We start from the raw sequence: 15,530 nt of genomic DNA on the forward strand, positions 1-15,530 counted from the left end.
GGACGTTAAGGCATCTTAGTGCTTTGGCTCTGGTTTCCTTTTTCCCTAACAAATATTGAGTGGTGTAGTTGCCATACCAGAAGGAGAAGGTGTCATCCAGAGGGACCTGGACAGGCTGGAGAAGTGGAACTGTGTGAACCTCATTGGGTTCAACAAGGTCAAGTGCAAGGTCCTACACCTGGGTCGGAGCAATCTCCGTTTTCAGCACACAGTGGAGGATGTGATTGAGAGCAGCCCTGCAGAGAAGGACTTGGTGGTGCTGGTCGATGAGAAGCTCAACATGAGCCAGCAATGTGCGCTCGCAGCCCAGCAGGCCAACTGTATCCTGGGCTGCATCAAAAGAAGCGTAGCCAGCAGGTCAAGGGAGGTGATTCTGCCCCTCTGTTCCTCTCTTGTGAGACCTCATCTGGAGTACTGTGCCCAGTTCTAGAATCTTCAGCATAAGAAGGATATGGAGCTGTTGGAATGGGTCCAGAGGAGGGCCACAAGGATGATCAGAGGGCTGGAGCACCTTCCCTATATGAGGACAGGCTGAGAGAGTTGGGTTTGTTCAGCCTGGAGAAGGGAGGCTTCGAGGAGATCTTATAGAGACCTTCCAGTACCTGAAGGGAGCCTGCAAGAAAGCCAGTGAGGGACTACTCATAAAGACTTGTGGTGATAGGACGAGGGGGAAAAGGTATGAACTGGAGAGGGGGAGATTTAGTGTTTGATGGGAACGGTTGGACTCGATGATCCGGTGGGTCTCTTCCAACCTGGTTATTCTGTGATTCTGTGTGATTCTGTGATTTAGGCTTGACCTAAGGAAGAATTTCTTCACCATGAGAGTGGTGAGACACTGGCACATATTGCCAAGAGAAGCTGTGGATGCCCCATCCTTGGAGGTGTTCAAGGCCAAGTTGGATGGGGCCTTGGGCAGCCTGATCTAGTGGGACGGGGTCTTGGAACTGAATGATCTTTAAGGCCCCTTCCAATCCAAAATATTCTATGATTCTATGAAATACCAGTGTTTTCCAGCATTTAGTTACTAAAAATGTGTTGTAAGTAAGAAATAAATGTGTTTATATCTTCTCCATAAACGTCTAGACTTATAAAAGGGTAAAGGATTTTAGAAATACATATATCGTTATGTATTTCAGATCTAGGTTTTACACACCTAAGGGGTTTTTTACCATTAATCTCAGTTATTTGACACTACTCATCCAGCCTCCTCCTTGATCAGTATGGTATCTGAGGCACAGTCATTCACTGTCGATCAATGGTGTCAGCAATGCAGTAAGAGAGGAGCTGGTCAGTGAAAAAAATAGTCAATTGTTAGAAAATACTAATTCAGGGAAAAGGACAGGTTCTGAAACAGAAGCTAGTGAATAACAGTTCTGTAAGAAGATTAACATGTTTTTACTGGCATAGGGATGATGTCAATGAAAATGTTGCAGTAGAGGTGAATCACAAAATGCAGATGAGTAATCAGAAGAAAAGCATCATCATACTCTTAAAAATTAAGTGGGTACCTTTGACAACAATGTAAACACAGTCTGAAAAAGGGGACACAAATTAATCTGGTGAACAAACTAACCTTAATTGCTTCCAGCAAATACTGAAGACTAATGACTGACAGTTGGACCTCAGTTCTTAAGAAATAGTGACTTTTCTAAGATCTAGGCTTCCTATCATCAGAACATCCTCCAAATAAAAGAAAGCCATTTTGGTGGTGCAAAGTATCTCGGAGGCAGCCAAATATAAATTATAAGATCCATATCTAACTGGTATATCTATGTGTCTAGATAGATACATCCGAGATATATATCTAATGGGCTTCAGCAGATACACCAGTGGAAGGAATGGTAGAGACAGTTGGAAGAAGGGGTTTGTTCTAACATCTCAGTTGTTCAATGCCAGAAAAAATCAGGATCATAGTGTGACTGTTCTGATGCAACTGTTTGATCATATTAGTCAAATCTAAAAGAAGTTTGACTGTGACAGGTATATAAAACTCAGTAATATGTCTAGGCCACGAGTCTGTCTGAGAGGGAATGAATATAGCCAGCAGCTGTTACTCCTGTAAAGTAACTTATTGTTATTTGTGTTGAATTACTTGGTGTTCTTAGCCAAATCAGATATGGTCATAGCTTGATTTCTCAAGACAACTCTGTGGTACAATAGAATTTGTGAAAATGCCAGAAGAATCATTTTGCATGCTGGCATCGCAGATGTCACCAAGTGCAAAGTCATTCTGGATGCTAACTTAGTCAAAAATCCCATTGAATTAATCTATAACAAAATACTAAATCTGCAGTAACTCATATTAGCAGTTAAACGAGAAAGAGGGGAGCCAAAATGATATAGGGCAGAAATCAATTATAGATGTTCAGTGCTTTTTTTCTGCCCAGGTCAATTTAGCAATGTTATTGTCAAGAAATTAAAGTAGTGTAGCAGAAGAGTGTCATGTGCATATTTATGATACTGAATTATGCATTAAGAAATCTGTAATCTCTTGTAGCGGGCCCACGTGTTCTCAAGCTGTAATTGTTCAATGTGTCCAAGTCATTTTATGTGATTCCAATGCTATCTTTCTTGCTGACGGGATCCTCCTGCAGCACAGCATGGGTGTTAATGCCCTCTGTGTCACCTCCCACTGCTCTCCCTTCTTCTGGCAATGACAAAAACGATATGGCAGAAAGCCTTGGTAGCTGGTGGTGTCATGCTAATAACCTGGGGCTGCTGACAACTTGTGAGGCAGAGCAGCGTTACAGCTCTTCTAATCTGTGTCCAAGGACCGTGTTCATGCCCTCCTTCCTCTAGGTAAAGGCAGCTCAGAATACCCCAAAGCCACTTTGCATACCTTCCTTTTGTATTTTCTGCTGCTCAGCTGCAACCAAGGGCCAAAATTCTATGTTTCTGAAGGCTAAGCCAGCTCAGGTTGAGCAGTGTGGTGTGTCTCCTCCCCAAACAATCCGACTAATAAAGGCTTTTTGAATGCTAGAGAAATGGTTCACCAAGGCATAAACCAGAAGAGAATGTGATTCTGTTTAGTATCAGCCAGATGCCAGAGGCTTGGCAGGCTGCTCCTGAGCAAACCCAGCTCAGTCCACCACATCTCATCAGCATGGATCATCCTTAATACAGGGTCATGAGGAGGATGCATGACTAATGTACTAGAGACATTGGGGAAATCCAGACTGTTCAAAAAGCAGAGTAATCCTTCCTCTCTCAATGAGGTTGACCCCATCTTCACTGAAACAATCCTCTGCTTTGCAGTCTTTGTTTCTTTGGAAAGTCTGTTTGTATTTAAGAGGAAAAGGTAGCTGAAATCATCATATGTCTTACTACAGTCACTGTTCTAGGACAGTAGCACTTATGCAGGATCACTTTGGCCTTCTTTGATGATCTGTAAATAGCATAATGCAGGATATAACCAGAGAGGTTTCTGGAACGAGAGAAGTGGCTTTTTCTGGTGGTTTTGGTTTTGTGAAGGTTATTGTTCTTAATGCATCTGGAGTTTGATTTTCAAACATGTAGGAAAATATATTTATAGGTCACTTGTTTGGACTATTTTCTATAGAACTAGTATAGACAGCAAATGCAATTTGCAATATAATGGAAGTGGGAGAACTGCAGCATCCAAGCATGGGCTTTGTCTCTGGTGAGAGTGAAAGACTTCCCAAAAATGGTAGACTAAAAGAAAATGGCTCTGACAGTGTGCTCCTGTTAGCATCTACGATTATAAAACCAGAAGTGAATAAAGTAGTTTAATATATTATTCTCATCACTGATTATATTAATCTAATTCTCAAATACATTTTTTTACTCTGGACCAGATGCAGAGCTGATGCCTGAGCCATTTCTGTGAGGTCATGATTAGTTGAAAAAGATGAGGATCAGACTACTATATAGTTAAAATATACTGACTAGTGTAATTCTTCCTGTCCTTTTCTTTCTTTCCCTCAGCCTCCAGGTCATTTTCAATTTCAGGTGGCCATGAGTCAGCCAACTGATGAAGTGTTGCATAGCAGACCATTAAAGGAAATGCTTTCAACCAAAAACTCTTTAGCTTTATTGTATTTATGAAATTATGCACTATTTCTCAATCCTCTTCTGGAGGAGGGTAAGTAAACTATCTCTAAAATTCTTTAAGAACGCTAAAATAAACAATTATTGGCATGACTCAGCAGATAAAAGCAGTAGCCAGCAAGGTCTTTTCTTAAATAAATAATATTTTTATTTTGTTGTAAAGAAGGCAAAACAACATCACCAGAAAAAGGAAGCAAATCTTTTGCTATCAAACACGGTCCTTTGATTCCTGAATGTAAACTGGATCTTCCTACCAGCATAACCTGCTCCTTATTATACAAGTAAACAATTCATAGGTCCTCCATCAAGCACCTCCAAAGAGGAGTGAAAACAACAGCTGAAGCTTTTCACTGTGCATCTTTCCACCAGGGTTCGTAATGGTGCCCCTCGTACTGTCAAACAACATCAGCAAATCTAACCACAGACTTCTGTAGATGTGAGTCTGGAGTATGGTATGTGTCTTTCAGTCTGTTCCCAGTGAACTCAAATATTTAAGTGGAAATTCTTTGAATCAAAAGGGGTTGTTCCCCCCCCCCCCCGAGTTATCATGAAAAGAATTCATATTGTGCCACAGGCTATTCAGTGAGGGCTGAAGTCTTTTTGTAGAAGTACTGTCTATCAAATGTAAATCAATGCATTGTGTACTAAGTATAAAAATGCTTTTCTGACACTCAGATAAATTATAATTGTTGTTTTGACTCTTGTCTTTCATTCACCTCCACTCAATTGCTGACTTCTGTGGTTTCTGGAATGACACATTGATTTAGGATCACTGTAACACACCAATCTCATCTCTTACTTTCCATCTAATTTTATGCTCTTATCCACTAATCGCCTTATTTGCCACCAATCTGCATTCTTCTTATGCATTACTGATAAAATTTATTCATTATGTTCTTTGCTCTCCCTTGCTAATGTCTTAGAACAAATTGTACTCTGCTGCTGTATCTTATGGTGGAGGGAAGTCCAGGCACAAAGCTGGCCCAGGATTTGGTTAAGGTTGTTTTGAGCCATCTTTTCTTACAACTCCATATGAGTTATGTTTGAAGTTCCTCAATCAAAGCCAAGGATTTGGGCCATTATTAATTAGTTATTATTAATAATAGTTAAGTGCCTACAGTGCACTTAAAATAATTAGCTCGGTTAGTGGTATTAGTTATCTGGTACATTCCAGCTGAGACTGCATTGAGCTCTGCAAGCAGCTACTCATCTCATTTCTTGGCCGCAACACCAGCAAAGATTCAACTTTTCCAGACCATGTTCACTGCACCATACCCCTTAATTCTGTGAAATTTAGGTGGACAAATGCAAAAGGATGTGATGTAGCCTTTCAGTTGTAAGCCTGTACTGGACTTCACCAATTTAAATCTACTTTGCAATTTATCCTCCATGGACAAAAAGGAAAAAAACCAAAACCACAAAAAACCTAGACAATTGCAAAATGCATTGTGAAGCCCTGGGAATATCCTACTCTGGCTCCATTGTGAATATGTAGTGTCTTTTGACCATCTTTCTCCTTTCTCCTCCCCTCTATTTTAGATGACTGACAACACGCTTACTATTGCTGGTTAGTTTCCATTCACTGCAAAGTTGAAATAACTGACAATGAAAGTACTGTCCCCATTATAGATGAATGACAACACTTTTTACTATAGCTGGTTAGTTTCCACTGACTGCAAAGCTGGAATAACTTGCAATAAAAATAATGTCCCTATTATAGATGAATGACAACACTCTTGCTATTGTGAGTGAGCACCTGTGGACTGCAAAGTTGGAAGTAATGTACAAGACAAATATTGTTCCTATAAAGGTAGAAGCTTAGTAAAATGAGGATAACCTCTTTAGTCCTTTCCAACACTGCAGATTTCACTTTCTGGCAATAGCTATAGCCAACTGCATAATTTGGATTTCAAATTTAGTAAGTGATAAATCATGCATGAGACCCAAAATATACAAAGCAGCAGTTGCAAGAATATTTTTCTTCAGTATTTTAGAAAGAACATCACAAAAAAGCTTGCCAAATGAATTAATGTTTCTGTAAAAAGACACGAAGAAATGAGCTCTTAAGAAATTACAACACCAACACATGCCATTATTATTACTATAACTAGTTAGCAACAATTTCAAAATTAAGATATGCACTATAAAATAAATGAGGAGGAATTCCTTACAACTGGCCCTAAGTCGTGCTTCCAGGACTAGGGATCTGTGTCTCAACAATGATCACTCCTTCTGTCGAGTATTTATTCTCCACTTCCTTTGTTAGTAGAACTCCCATGTTTCATAAGTACAGCCATGTATTTTCTCCTGCTTCTTCCAGGCTCAGACAGTAAAAACCATCTCATACTGTATTTCCCATCTCACAGTTTTTTTTCTAAACAACTCATAACAATCATTTCCATTGGTTGGCATGATACAGTCACGAATTTAGGGACTACAGTCATCCTATCCAAGCACATGCTTTCCAAGCATACCATTCACTAAAAACTACTGCTGGAGAATCTACATTCAAAAAAATAAAGATTTTCATAGAACTATGGCCTTTTTCAAACACTTGCTGAATGCTGGGGGTTCTAACTGGCTAGTAAGAAAGCATTGCTCTTCTAGAGAACTTTAATAAATAGCGTAATAGTAATAAAAATTAAAGAAACTTTTCTCACTATGATGTTTCTAGAGTTTTAGTTAAAAATCTTATATTATCTGGAATACGTTTCACTGTCAGAATCATAGAAGGGATCATAGAATAGAATCAGGAAGGTCTTTGTAAAACATCCCTTGTTTCTCTTAGGACTACTATGCTTACATAAATTCCACCTTCCCTGTATTTTTCTCTTCTAAATAGCTATAAATTTTATAATCAGCTATCCCTAAAACATCAATTGCTTCATGTCACTACGCAAGATTTTTCGATGTTCCCATAGCTCAGTCTCTCAAAAGCCTCCACTATCATTCTGTAACTTTGTTCTAAGCTTCCTCCAATGTTTGTAGTTCTGGGTGTGCAAAACTCATGTCTTTAGTCAAGGTGCAGCCAAGTGCTCTTTGCTTCTGAACATTGAAACAGAAATCACATTTCATGATGCTTTCCACTAGGATTGTTGTCACTCTAAAAGTTTATGTGAATTTATAATAAAAAACAGGTTAGTACCAACTATGTGAAGACGGACTGACTTAGAAGCCTTAGGGATGCTCAGACAATCATTTTTTTTAGTTGTCATGACTGGCTGAACGTTTCTAACCTTCTAATTCTGAATAGAGATTGCCTTGTGCAGTGAAATGCTTCTTGCAACAATGGACTATTCATTCTGCTGTGACTACATCAGTGAGTGGAGAGGAAGTGCCAACTCTGTAATGCTTTAAATTATTAGTATTAAAACAACTGTACAACTGGGATATTGCATTATTTGCAAAGAAATAAAAAGCCTTCCGTGTCTTACCCATTCATGGTTTGGAGCGACCCTAAGCTGGTAAGAACCATAACCATTAGCATCTAATAGGGTTGATATATTCATAAAATCATCAGTAATACAATCTTGTGTGATGGTAAGAGAACATACTACAACAAAATATGCTAGAAAAGCAAGAAACCTGTCCCTTTCCATAAAATGTGACTGATGATAGCATGAAAAATGCAGAATTGAAAAAGAAGTGATGCAAGAATTGTAAACCTGTTCCTAAAACCCAGCTGCGAGAAAAATCTGTGTGAGCTCCTTTGAAGCAATGGTTGAGAACAAGAGCAGGAAAAGACGTATTATTTTAGATAAAATGTGGCGAGGTTACAGTGCTAGAATATTATAAAATCCTGTATGGATTGATCAGTATTTTTTCCTGAGAAAAGAAACATAAATGGATCTACAAGGGTAGGGAATGTATTTTTTCAAAGAAATACTAGCTAATAGTTTTCTATAAACCATTATTCTAAGCCTGATCCCAGAGAAACTGTAATACCAAAGTCAGTCTGCCTTTGTGGAGGTGAGGTTTGCATTTATCATTTTAATTTCCATTTTAAAACCAAGGGGAGCTAGTTATTTTTTCTAATAAAGCTGCTATGCATCTCTCTCATCTCTTTAACTTCATCATGGAAACTAAAAGAAGTTTTCAAAAAGACAGGTTACAAGATTCGTTTGACATAAATCACCATTCACTTCATGTACTTCACAATCTGGAATAGATGGTGTGTTTGGAGGACAGCAGACAGGAGTTGTGCCCCCTATCCCACCAAAGTGCAGGGATTCCTGCCTCATAATAGTCATTTTGCATTTACTGTGCTTATAGTAACTTAGGGCAGACTGGAAGCTGCTGAAAGCCATGCTTGGGAAGGGAAAGGAGCCAGCTAAAGCATAGAAAATAATTAGCCCAGGAGGTCCTAGGGGTTTTTATATATGAATCAGATCATACTAGGTCAAAGCACATCACCAGGAGTGATGCCTTCAAACCCAAACAAAATAAGACTACAATCGTGTCTTTGGAATCCTTGCCTGTGGCTTGTATGAGTATGTAGGTAACTTCACCCTAGTAAACAAATACTATTGGTTGCACTCATACATTAACTAAGAAAGAGTTGTTCTTGCCTCCATCTACATATGTATCCCTGTGGAAAGCCCAAAGTGTTTGATTTTTTGCGGGAAGGTCAACCTGGTACAGGAGCTCTGCTTGAGCACAGCTCAATGAATGAACTATAAAGCTATAAAGAAAAGTTTCTATAAAGCTCTTCATTTGTTCAGGAGCATCTTGGAATGGATATTTTAATGCATAGAAACAAGCCAAGTGTCCTCATTATCTCTGCATTACAGTGTCACCCATGACAACATAATGCTGTTTTATATGCTACACAAGTATCTGAGCATGTTGCTTTCTGAGTTGGACCTTGAGCATATGCAAATCAGATGAGACTCTGACCCACATAAGCTGTGACCTTACAACAGGGTATTTCCTCTTCCCTTTGGTTTCAAATATAGCAGCTCTTATTTTCATGTACATGAAGATCTTTTACATCAATTACCTCTGAATTTTATGCTATAATTAAGATCCCTTTGCACCAAAAAAAAAGTGGTTTGAAATGCATTAATTAATTACTTTTAATAAGCACACAAGAGACTGCCTTGCAGTTTTTGTTCCTCCTCTAAGAATTCTGTGAGGTTAGCTGCAATTCACAAAATTGCTTAGCTTTTGTTATGGTCCACTCCTGATACCAGTAGTGTCAGAGCCTACCTCAACCTGCACAGTCAAAGAGGGGAGGTAAACAGGGTTCTTTTGATATCTGCATGACAAATCGGAGGGTGACAAATCTCCCAGGGTAAATTTAAAAAAAAAGAGTTATTTATTTGGACCACAGCCAAAATCATAAAACAGATACTCAGGTGCACTCCTAGTCACAACTTCTCAAAGCTGCTGAACCAGATCCCAATCTGTTCGGACCACAATCTGATACCTTGAACACAGCCAAGGTCGCTGAACAAACTACAACACAATTCAGATTCAATACACCATAGTGCTAAGAAAAAGAAGGTACAGTAAGATAAGTCAGAGAGAGAGAGAAAGAAATAGCAGGGGAAAAAGAAAAATTATCACCACTCCAGTGGAGCACAGTGGTTCCTCAGGAAAATGTGATCCATCCAGCAGCAACTCCTCCAGCAGGAATTCTTCAGGAACACATGGCCCGGTAGTTCTCTTTCAGGGCAGCTGTGCAGTCCTTCCTCAGGCCAGTTTCATGGGGTGCTGGGTGCATGCTCTGTGCCTTCTTGGCAGGCATTATTTATAAGGCAAGCACATGCTCTATTAGCAGGTGAGGAATGGTTTTGCTGCGAAAGTTCTTGAGCTGGGGCATGCGCAGAAGCTCCTTCAGGAAGGTTCTCAAATTGAAACTGGTGGCTCCAGGGTCACTGGCAATTCAACAGACCCTTGTGAGAATAAGCTCTGCCTGAAATCATTGGGTGAGGATGCACACCAGTGCTTGCTGCCGTAGCTCCTACCCCTCCTCTGCAGCAGCCCCCCAGGACAGTAAGCCCGTTGGGGGTGAGGGAGAGTGGTGCCTACACCTACAACTTCACCTCTCAGTTAACCAGGAGCCACAGAAAAGCCTCTCAGGCTCATCCAGCCCTGCACTCAGACAATGTTTGAGACCGAACAAATACAAGGAAAGAAGTTGGTCTTCACAGCTTTCTAAGCATTTCCCCCTCAAATTGTCTTGGCTTTCACTTATTGCACATCTTACTGGTTTCTGTGAGGGCTCTCAAGCAGTCACAAATTTTCCATAGCCTAGTTTTCACCTGGCAAGTTCTGCAGACATACTCTCCTGAGGTGCTGACCTCAGTTAATGATTTCTATCCAGCTACTGCATTCTTAACAGCAGCTATATGAAGGACTTCTGACTGACTGTAAGAAGCAGGGAAAGGCTTGTGTAAGTGTATTCAAAGGACTTAAATATAAAAGCAGAACATCCACAACGCAATGGAAAAAAATTCATGTTAACTGCCCAGTATTGTATCTTCATTATCTCTTCTGTTATTATATAAAGAAACTCCTTGTTTAGTATTAAATTTATTGTTACAGCTGTGAAATTGGATGTGAGTTCTAGATGGGTACAGGAACTAGAGTAATCGCACAGCAGTGGTCATTAGTAGGGAAAAGGCAGAAAGAGATGCTTGGTTGGGAGCTCTGTGTCTGGCAGAATTCATCAAAATGCCAAGATTTCTGAATACGCACCTCAAAAGACAGAATTTTTACTGCTGTTTCACTTTACCATGCTTTCTCCAAATGGAAGTATCATGAAGAATTCTGCTTTACTGGTTTCTGGTGTCTTTAGCACGGTGGGAGTAAATGATAAAGAATCCCTGTGCTCAGCAAAGAATGATCATTTGCAAAGCTGGCTGGGAAACTCTGTACAAGAAAAGGGAAGGGCTAGAAGCTATGATTACATGAAACAAATCATAATCCATGTTCAGAATACATGAGTAATAGAACTCACCCTAAAGCTTGGAAGGATAGACCTGGTAATGTTATATACTATTTTCTCCCTCTGCATTGCCTGTTAAGCTCCTCTGTGATGGAGAGATCTTGGCAGTCTTTGGTTTCATGCCTGTCATTACCATGACACTACTATACGTTCTCTTCAGGATTGTATATGTCTTCCTTTACCTCTCAGCAGCAGCAACATCAGTTACTCAACAGGAAATGTCTTGAAATAAGCCTTTCGTTTGAGGAGCCTGCCAAAATGAAAACACTTTTAGAAATAGACAACTGATCTCATAAACAGAAATAAATCTAAAATTAACTGAAACCAAAATCACATGTTTCCCCCTCTACGCCCCCACCCAGGTCTCTGGGTGTTGGGAATCTTAATCTGTACTCTCCATTCTGAAACTGAATCAGACTCACAGTCTGAAAATTAACCTCAATCTCAAACTTTGGTGGAGTGGCTTGAAATTATGTCTCCCATGCTTAGACATATATGCACAACTTTAGATTCATCTGTGCTCATAAGTTGTTTCCTAGAAACAAAATCTTACGGTTTCAGGCCAATTAGATTGTGTGTTTTAATTGATTGTCTAATCTTTCTCTGGAAGCAAGTCATCAACTAGAAGAGGCATCTGCACTGTTCTAATTGACTTCAATGGAAATAACAAATGTGCAGCTTTTGATTTCATTGGACACCTGGATTATTTCTCACTGAGAAAAATAATACCCCATCCACAAGTAAATTTTGGGAAGAGAGAGTGGTAATTTCATCAACAAAGCATTAGGAAAAAAGTGGTCTAGAATGACACACGTTTCTGACGTAAAGCCTCTACTCCATCCAGCGTTCAGTCTTCACTTTGAAGACTAAAATGAAACAGCAACAGTTTGTTTCATTCAGAGATTTCTGTAGCAGAAGAGAAGGTAGGATCCAGTCCATGCATCTAGCTATAAAACCATGTAGGAATCCTTCTGAATAAAATACAACAGGAATTGCGTTTACCACCTTTATTCCTTTTGACTGAAATATTCTCACTGAAATCTATTTTTTTTTTTAATAGAGAACAGGTTTACGTTTTATTAAACAGATGATGCTACTGTTACAACTAGAAAGAAAGAGGTCTTTCCAAAAAGAGTACCTTGAACAAATTTATACAGAATACAGACCACTTACTTTGCAAAATTAATCCCTTGTACTTGGAATTTCATGTACAAATGCAAACCTCATGGATGATTCCCTTAAGTATTCATTTAACCGGCTTCATTATATGGAAAGGGTATAAAGCAACCAAAGACCTAAAATGGCTGCTCGGCATTATGTTGTTCTGTGACTGTGACCATGATTTACAACTATGCATTTTCTGCTCTTGTTCCTTTAGCTTAGCGCTGAATTATAAATGAACAACTGGATCTCGGGATTTCTAGTTTGAAAACAAAATTAACCTGACAGAGGGATAGTTTTTTAACACTGTTAGTCAATGAATTCTTTATAAGGAGATGCATTATTTGGGGAAAAAGACCACAACCCCTCTCAGACCTTTCAGTTTTACTCTTAAATGAAAAATAGAGAAAGGTAGATGCGAAACCAGACCACACAATTACACATAAGCAAGTTTGATGCAGTTCAAGTAATTGTGTGTATAAGCAATTTACAATGCTTTGTGTGAACAAATATTTAAGCAACTAGAAGGCAACAAGTATGCTTTGGCTTGAGTTGGCCATATGTGTGCAGTAAACTTGTCTCCTAACACTGGCACTTGACAACATGCGCAAACTGCAAAATTACCTTCACACAACTGGATCTTTCTGTCTGCTTCTGAGTTGTTGTCCATATCTGTTATTAAATAATGTATGCAAATGCTGCAATCCCATTCCACAAACGAATCATAAATAATTACTTAATTTTTTTTTTTAACAGATGACACAAGCCCCTTGCCTCAGGGGCTTTCAGTCTACCTGAATAATGGGTTAAAAGATTGAAAATAATACACAACACCAGAGGATTTTTTTTGGAGGGGGGGCACTGAATATTGGAGGCTTGAGAGAAGACATTGGTATGAAAGCAGAGGAGATGAAACTCTGAAGTTCAAAGTCAAGAGGATATTAACACTAAAATGCCATTGAAATTTTACTTTCACCCTGGATATGACCTCAAGAACTGCCGGAGGGAGAATCACCTCTGTGCATGTAGCTAGTTCTCATTGTGTTTCTACCTCTGTTGTAACTAGACTTGAATTTTTTTATACTAAACAGATGCATAGCTCAGTAGGTCCTACTAATCTAAGAGATGCTCTTTTGCTTCGTGGTTGCAGATCCCCATATGGCCATACAGATTGTCCCTGTGCCTTTTCAAAAACCGCAGCATGTGGCCATGCCTATCTCTGTGGGCCAGTCCCAGGGACTGGTGCAGGCCAGGGGAGGTGCCTGCATGGGCCCTTTGCATCCTCTGACCACAACGCCAAAATAGCTCTCAGGCCTTCAACCACGGCCCTGGGGAACAGGGAAGGTTATTCCGCTCTCTCCTCATGTTACAGGCCTGAATTAGGCTGATTTAGCCTTTTTTTTTTTCTTGTAAATAAGGCACAAGGATCTGCCAGCAACATTCCTCTCATTTTATCTGATCTCATAAGAATTATTTTTAGTAAGAACTGGTTTGCCCTGAAAAAAAGCTATTCTCTAAAAAAAGCTGTGTACACTTAAGACATATGGGACAGAAGGAAGCCTGCATCTAGCATTATATTTTTTCCAGTCACCAGAAAACCCTGAAACTTTTTAGCTAACAGAAAAGATGAATGGGGTTCTGGATTGAAAATAATAGATGTGCCTTGTGCCATTCTTAACAACCTGAAGTCTCATTAGCTTACAGAATGTGTGCAAAACTTTTACCTCTTCTTATAAGAAAGTTACACAGGTATACTTCTAATTAAATAACAGATGAATAGCTGTAGTAAAAAGGGAGCCATTTCTGTTGCTTCTCTCACAAAAATTAATTGAAATAAATACTTTACAGCAGCAACAACATCACCCAGTCCCTTTTCTGACAAGCTTACAAGCACCACAGACATTGCTTAGGGTCATTATACTCTATATTTTGGTACAGAGACTTAGTGAATGGCATGCATGATATGCTTACTAAGCTACTTCGGATAAACATGGAAAAAATCTGGTCGTGTAGTTGCCACAGATTGGAATGGTTTCATGTCCGATGTGATCTGAAGTGAGATTCCTTTTCTATGTGTCATGTACCTTTTATACATTACTGTTGCTCATTATTTCATAACCATTAATTCTTTAGATGCCTGCACTGAGATTGTTATATACATATATGCATAAAAGAATAAGAACTGTGCATTCTCACATGATGTCACATTACAGTCCACAGCTTTATTGATCTTTACTATGTTTGGTAACAAAGGGAGAAGGATGCCAATGATGTACATCTCACATTAGGACAATTTCCTTTTCACACTTGGAAAACAGAGCTCCTCTCTTTTACATACGTTTTATGTATTCTTGCATAGCCTTGGGACATCAGGATCTGAGAAAAATCTCTCTTATGTTTCATATGTAAATCAGTGGCAGCCGTGGCCAACTGCTAAATGATAAGTAAGCTGATAAGGTAAAGTCAGCAAGAACTGTCATGGGTTAACTTTTTATGTCATTTCTTAAGCCATGATCCTGCAAGTCATAAGGTTGGGCTCTGTCACGTGTGAAGTAGCTGTTGGCATAACTGATACAATGGCAAACAGCATCCAAGATCATAAACATCTTTGGGAAACTAACTGTTTGTGTCTGTCCAGTGTACAGCAGAAGAAGACCTTGCTGATGACTGCCTTTCCTGGCACACCTGTAATGCACACGCTATGTTTCACTTACTGTTAATTCACTAAATCAGTTGACACTGTGGGGAGGCAATTATGATATTTAGCATACAGAAGGGATTCAAGGTAATGCAAGATCTGTTCCCCGCTCCCTTTCTAGTACTCTGAAACCACCCTCCAGTGCCTCTGTGCCTCCATTTATGCCTGCTTGGTAATAATGTCCCCCTCTAGGAAGGCTAAGAGACTCTAAATGCCTTTACGGTGAGCCAAGGTCTTCGGCTGCAATTTTCAAAGTAGACATAACTATTTTATAAAGCAGATTGTGGCATTATGGATAATAATGATGAGGATTCCTGCAGCTGAAGTTTTTACACTCTCCATTTAAGTCACTCTTTTGTAGCTGAATTACAGTATTGCAATGTTAGCAGGTACTAACTATGACGGCTGAGAGTTACCATGCTGGGTATCCACCTCACCTGAATACTTTTGGATGATTCTAGCTCAAGTAACCCAGGCAAGAAAGAAGGATATGGTTTTGCGTTGAAAACATTCACAGCCTTTTCTGTAGAAATCCTAGTCTGTCCTTACTCTGAAGGAGGAAGAGATTACAAGTGCTGATACTGAAGAGGTGCTTTTTGCTTTTCATACCAGGCGTCTCCCAGTTTGGCCAAACCTCCAAAAATCACACTC

This window comes from Phaenicophaeus curvirostris, chromosome 2 (genome assembly GCF_032191515.1).
Source record: "Phaenicophaeus curvirostris isolate KB17595 chromosome 2, BPBGC_Pcur_1.0, whole genome shotgun sequence".
Classification (NCBI taxonomy): domain Eukaryota; kingdom Metazoa; phylum Chordata; class Aves; order Cuculiformes; family Cuculidae; genus Phaenicophaeus; species Phaenicophaeus curvirostris.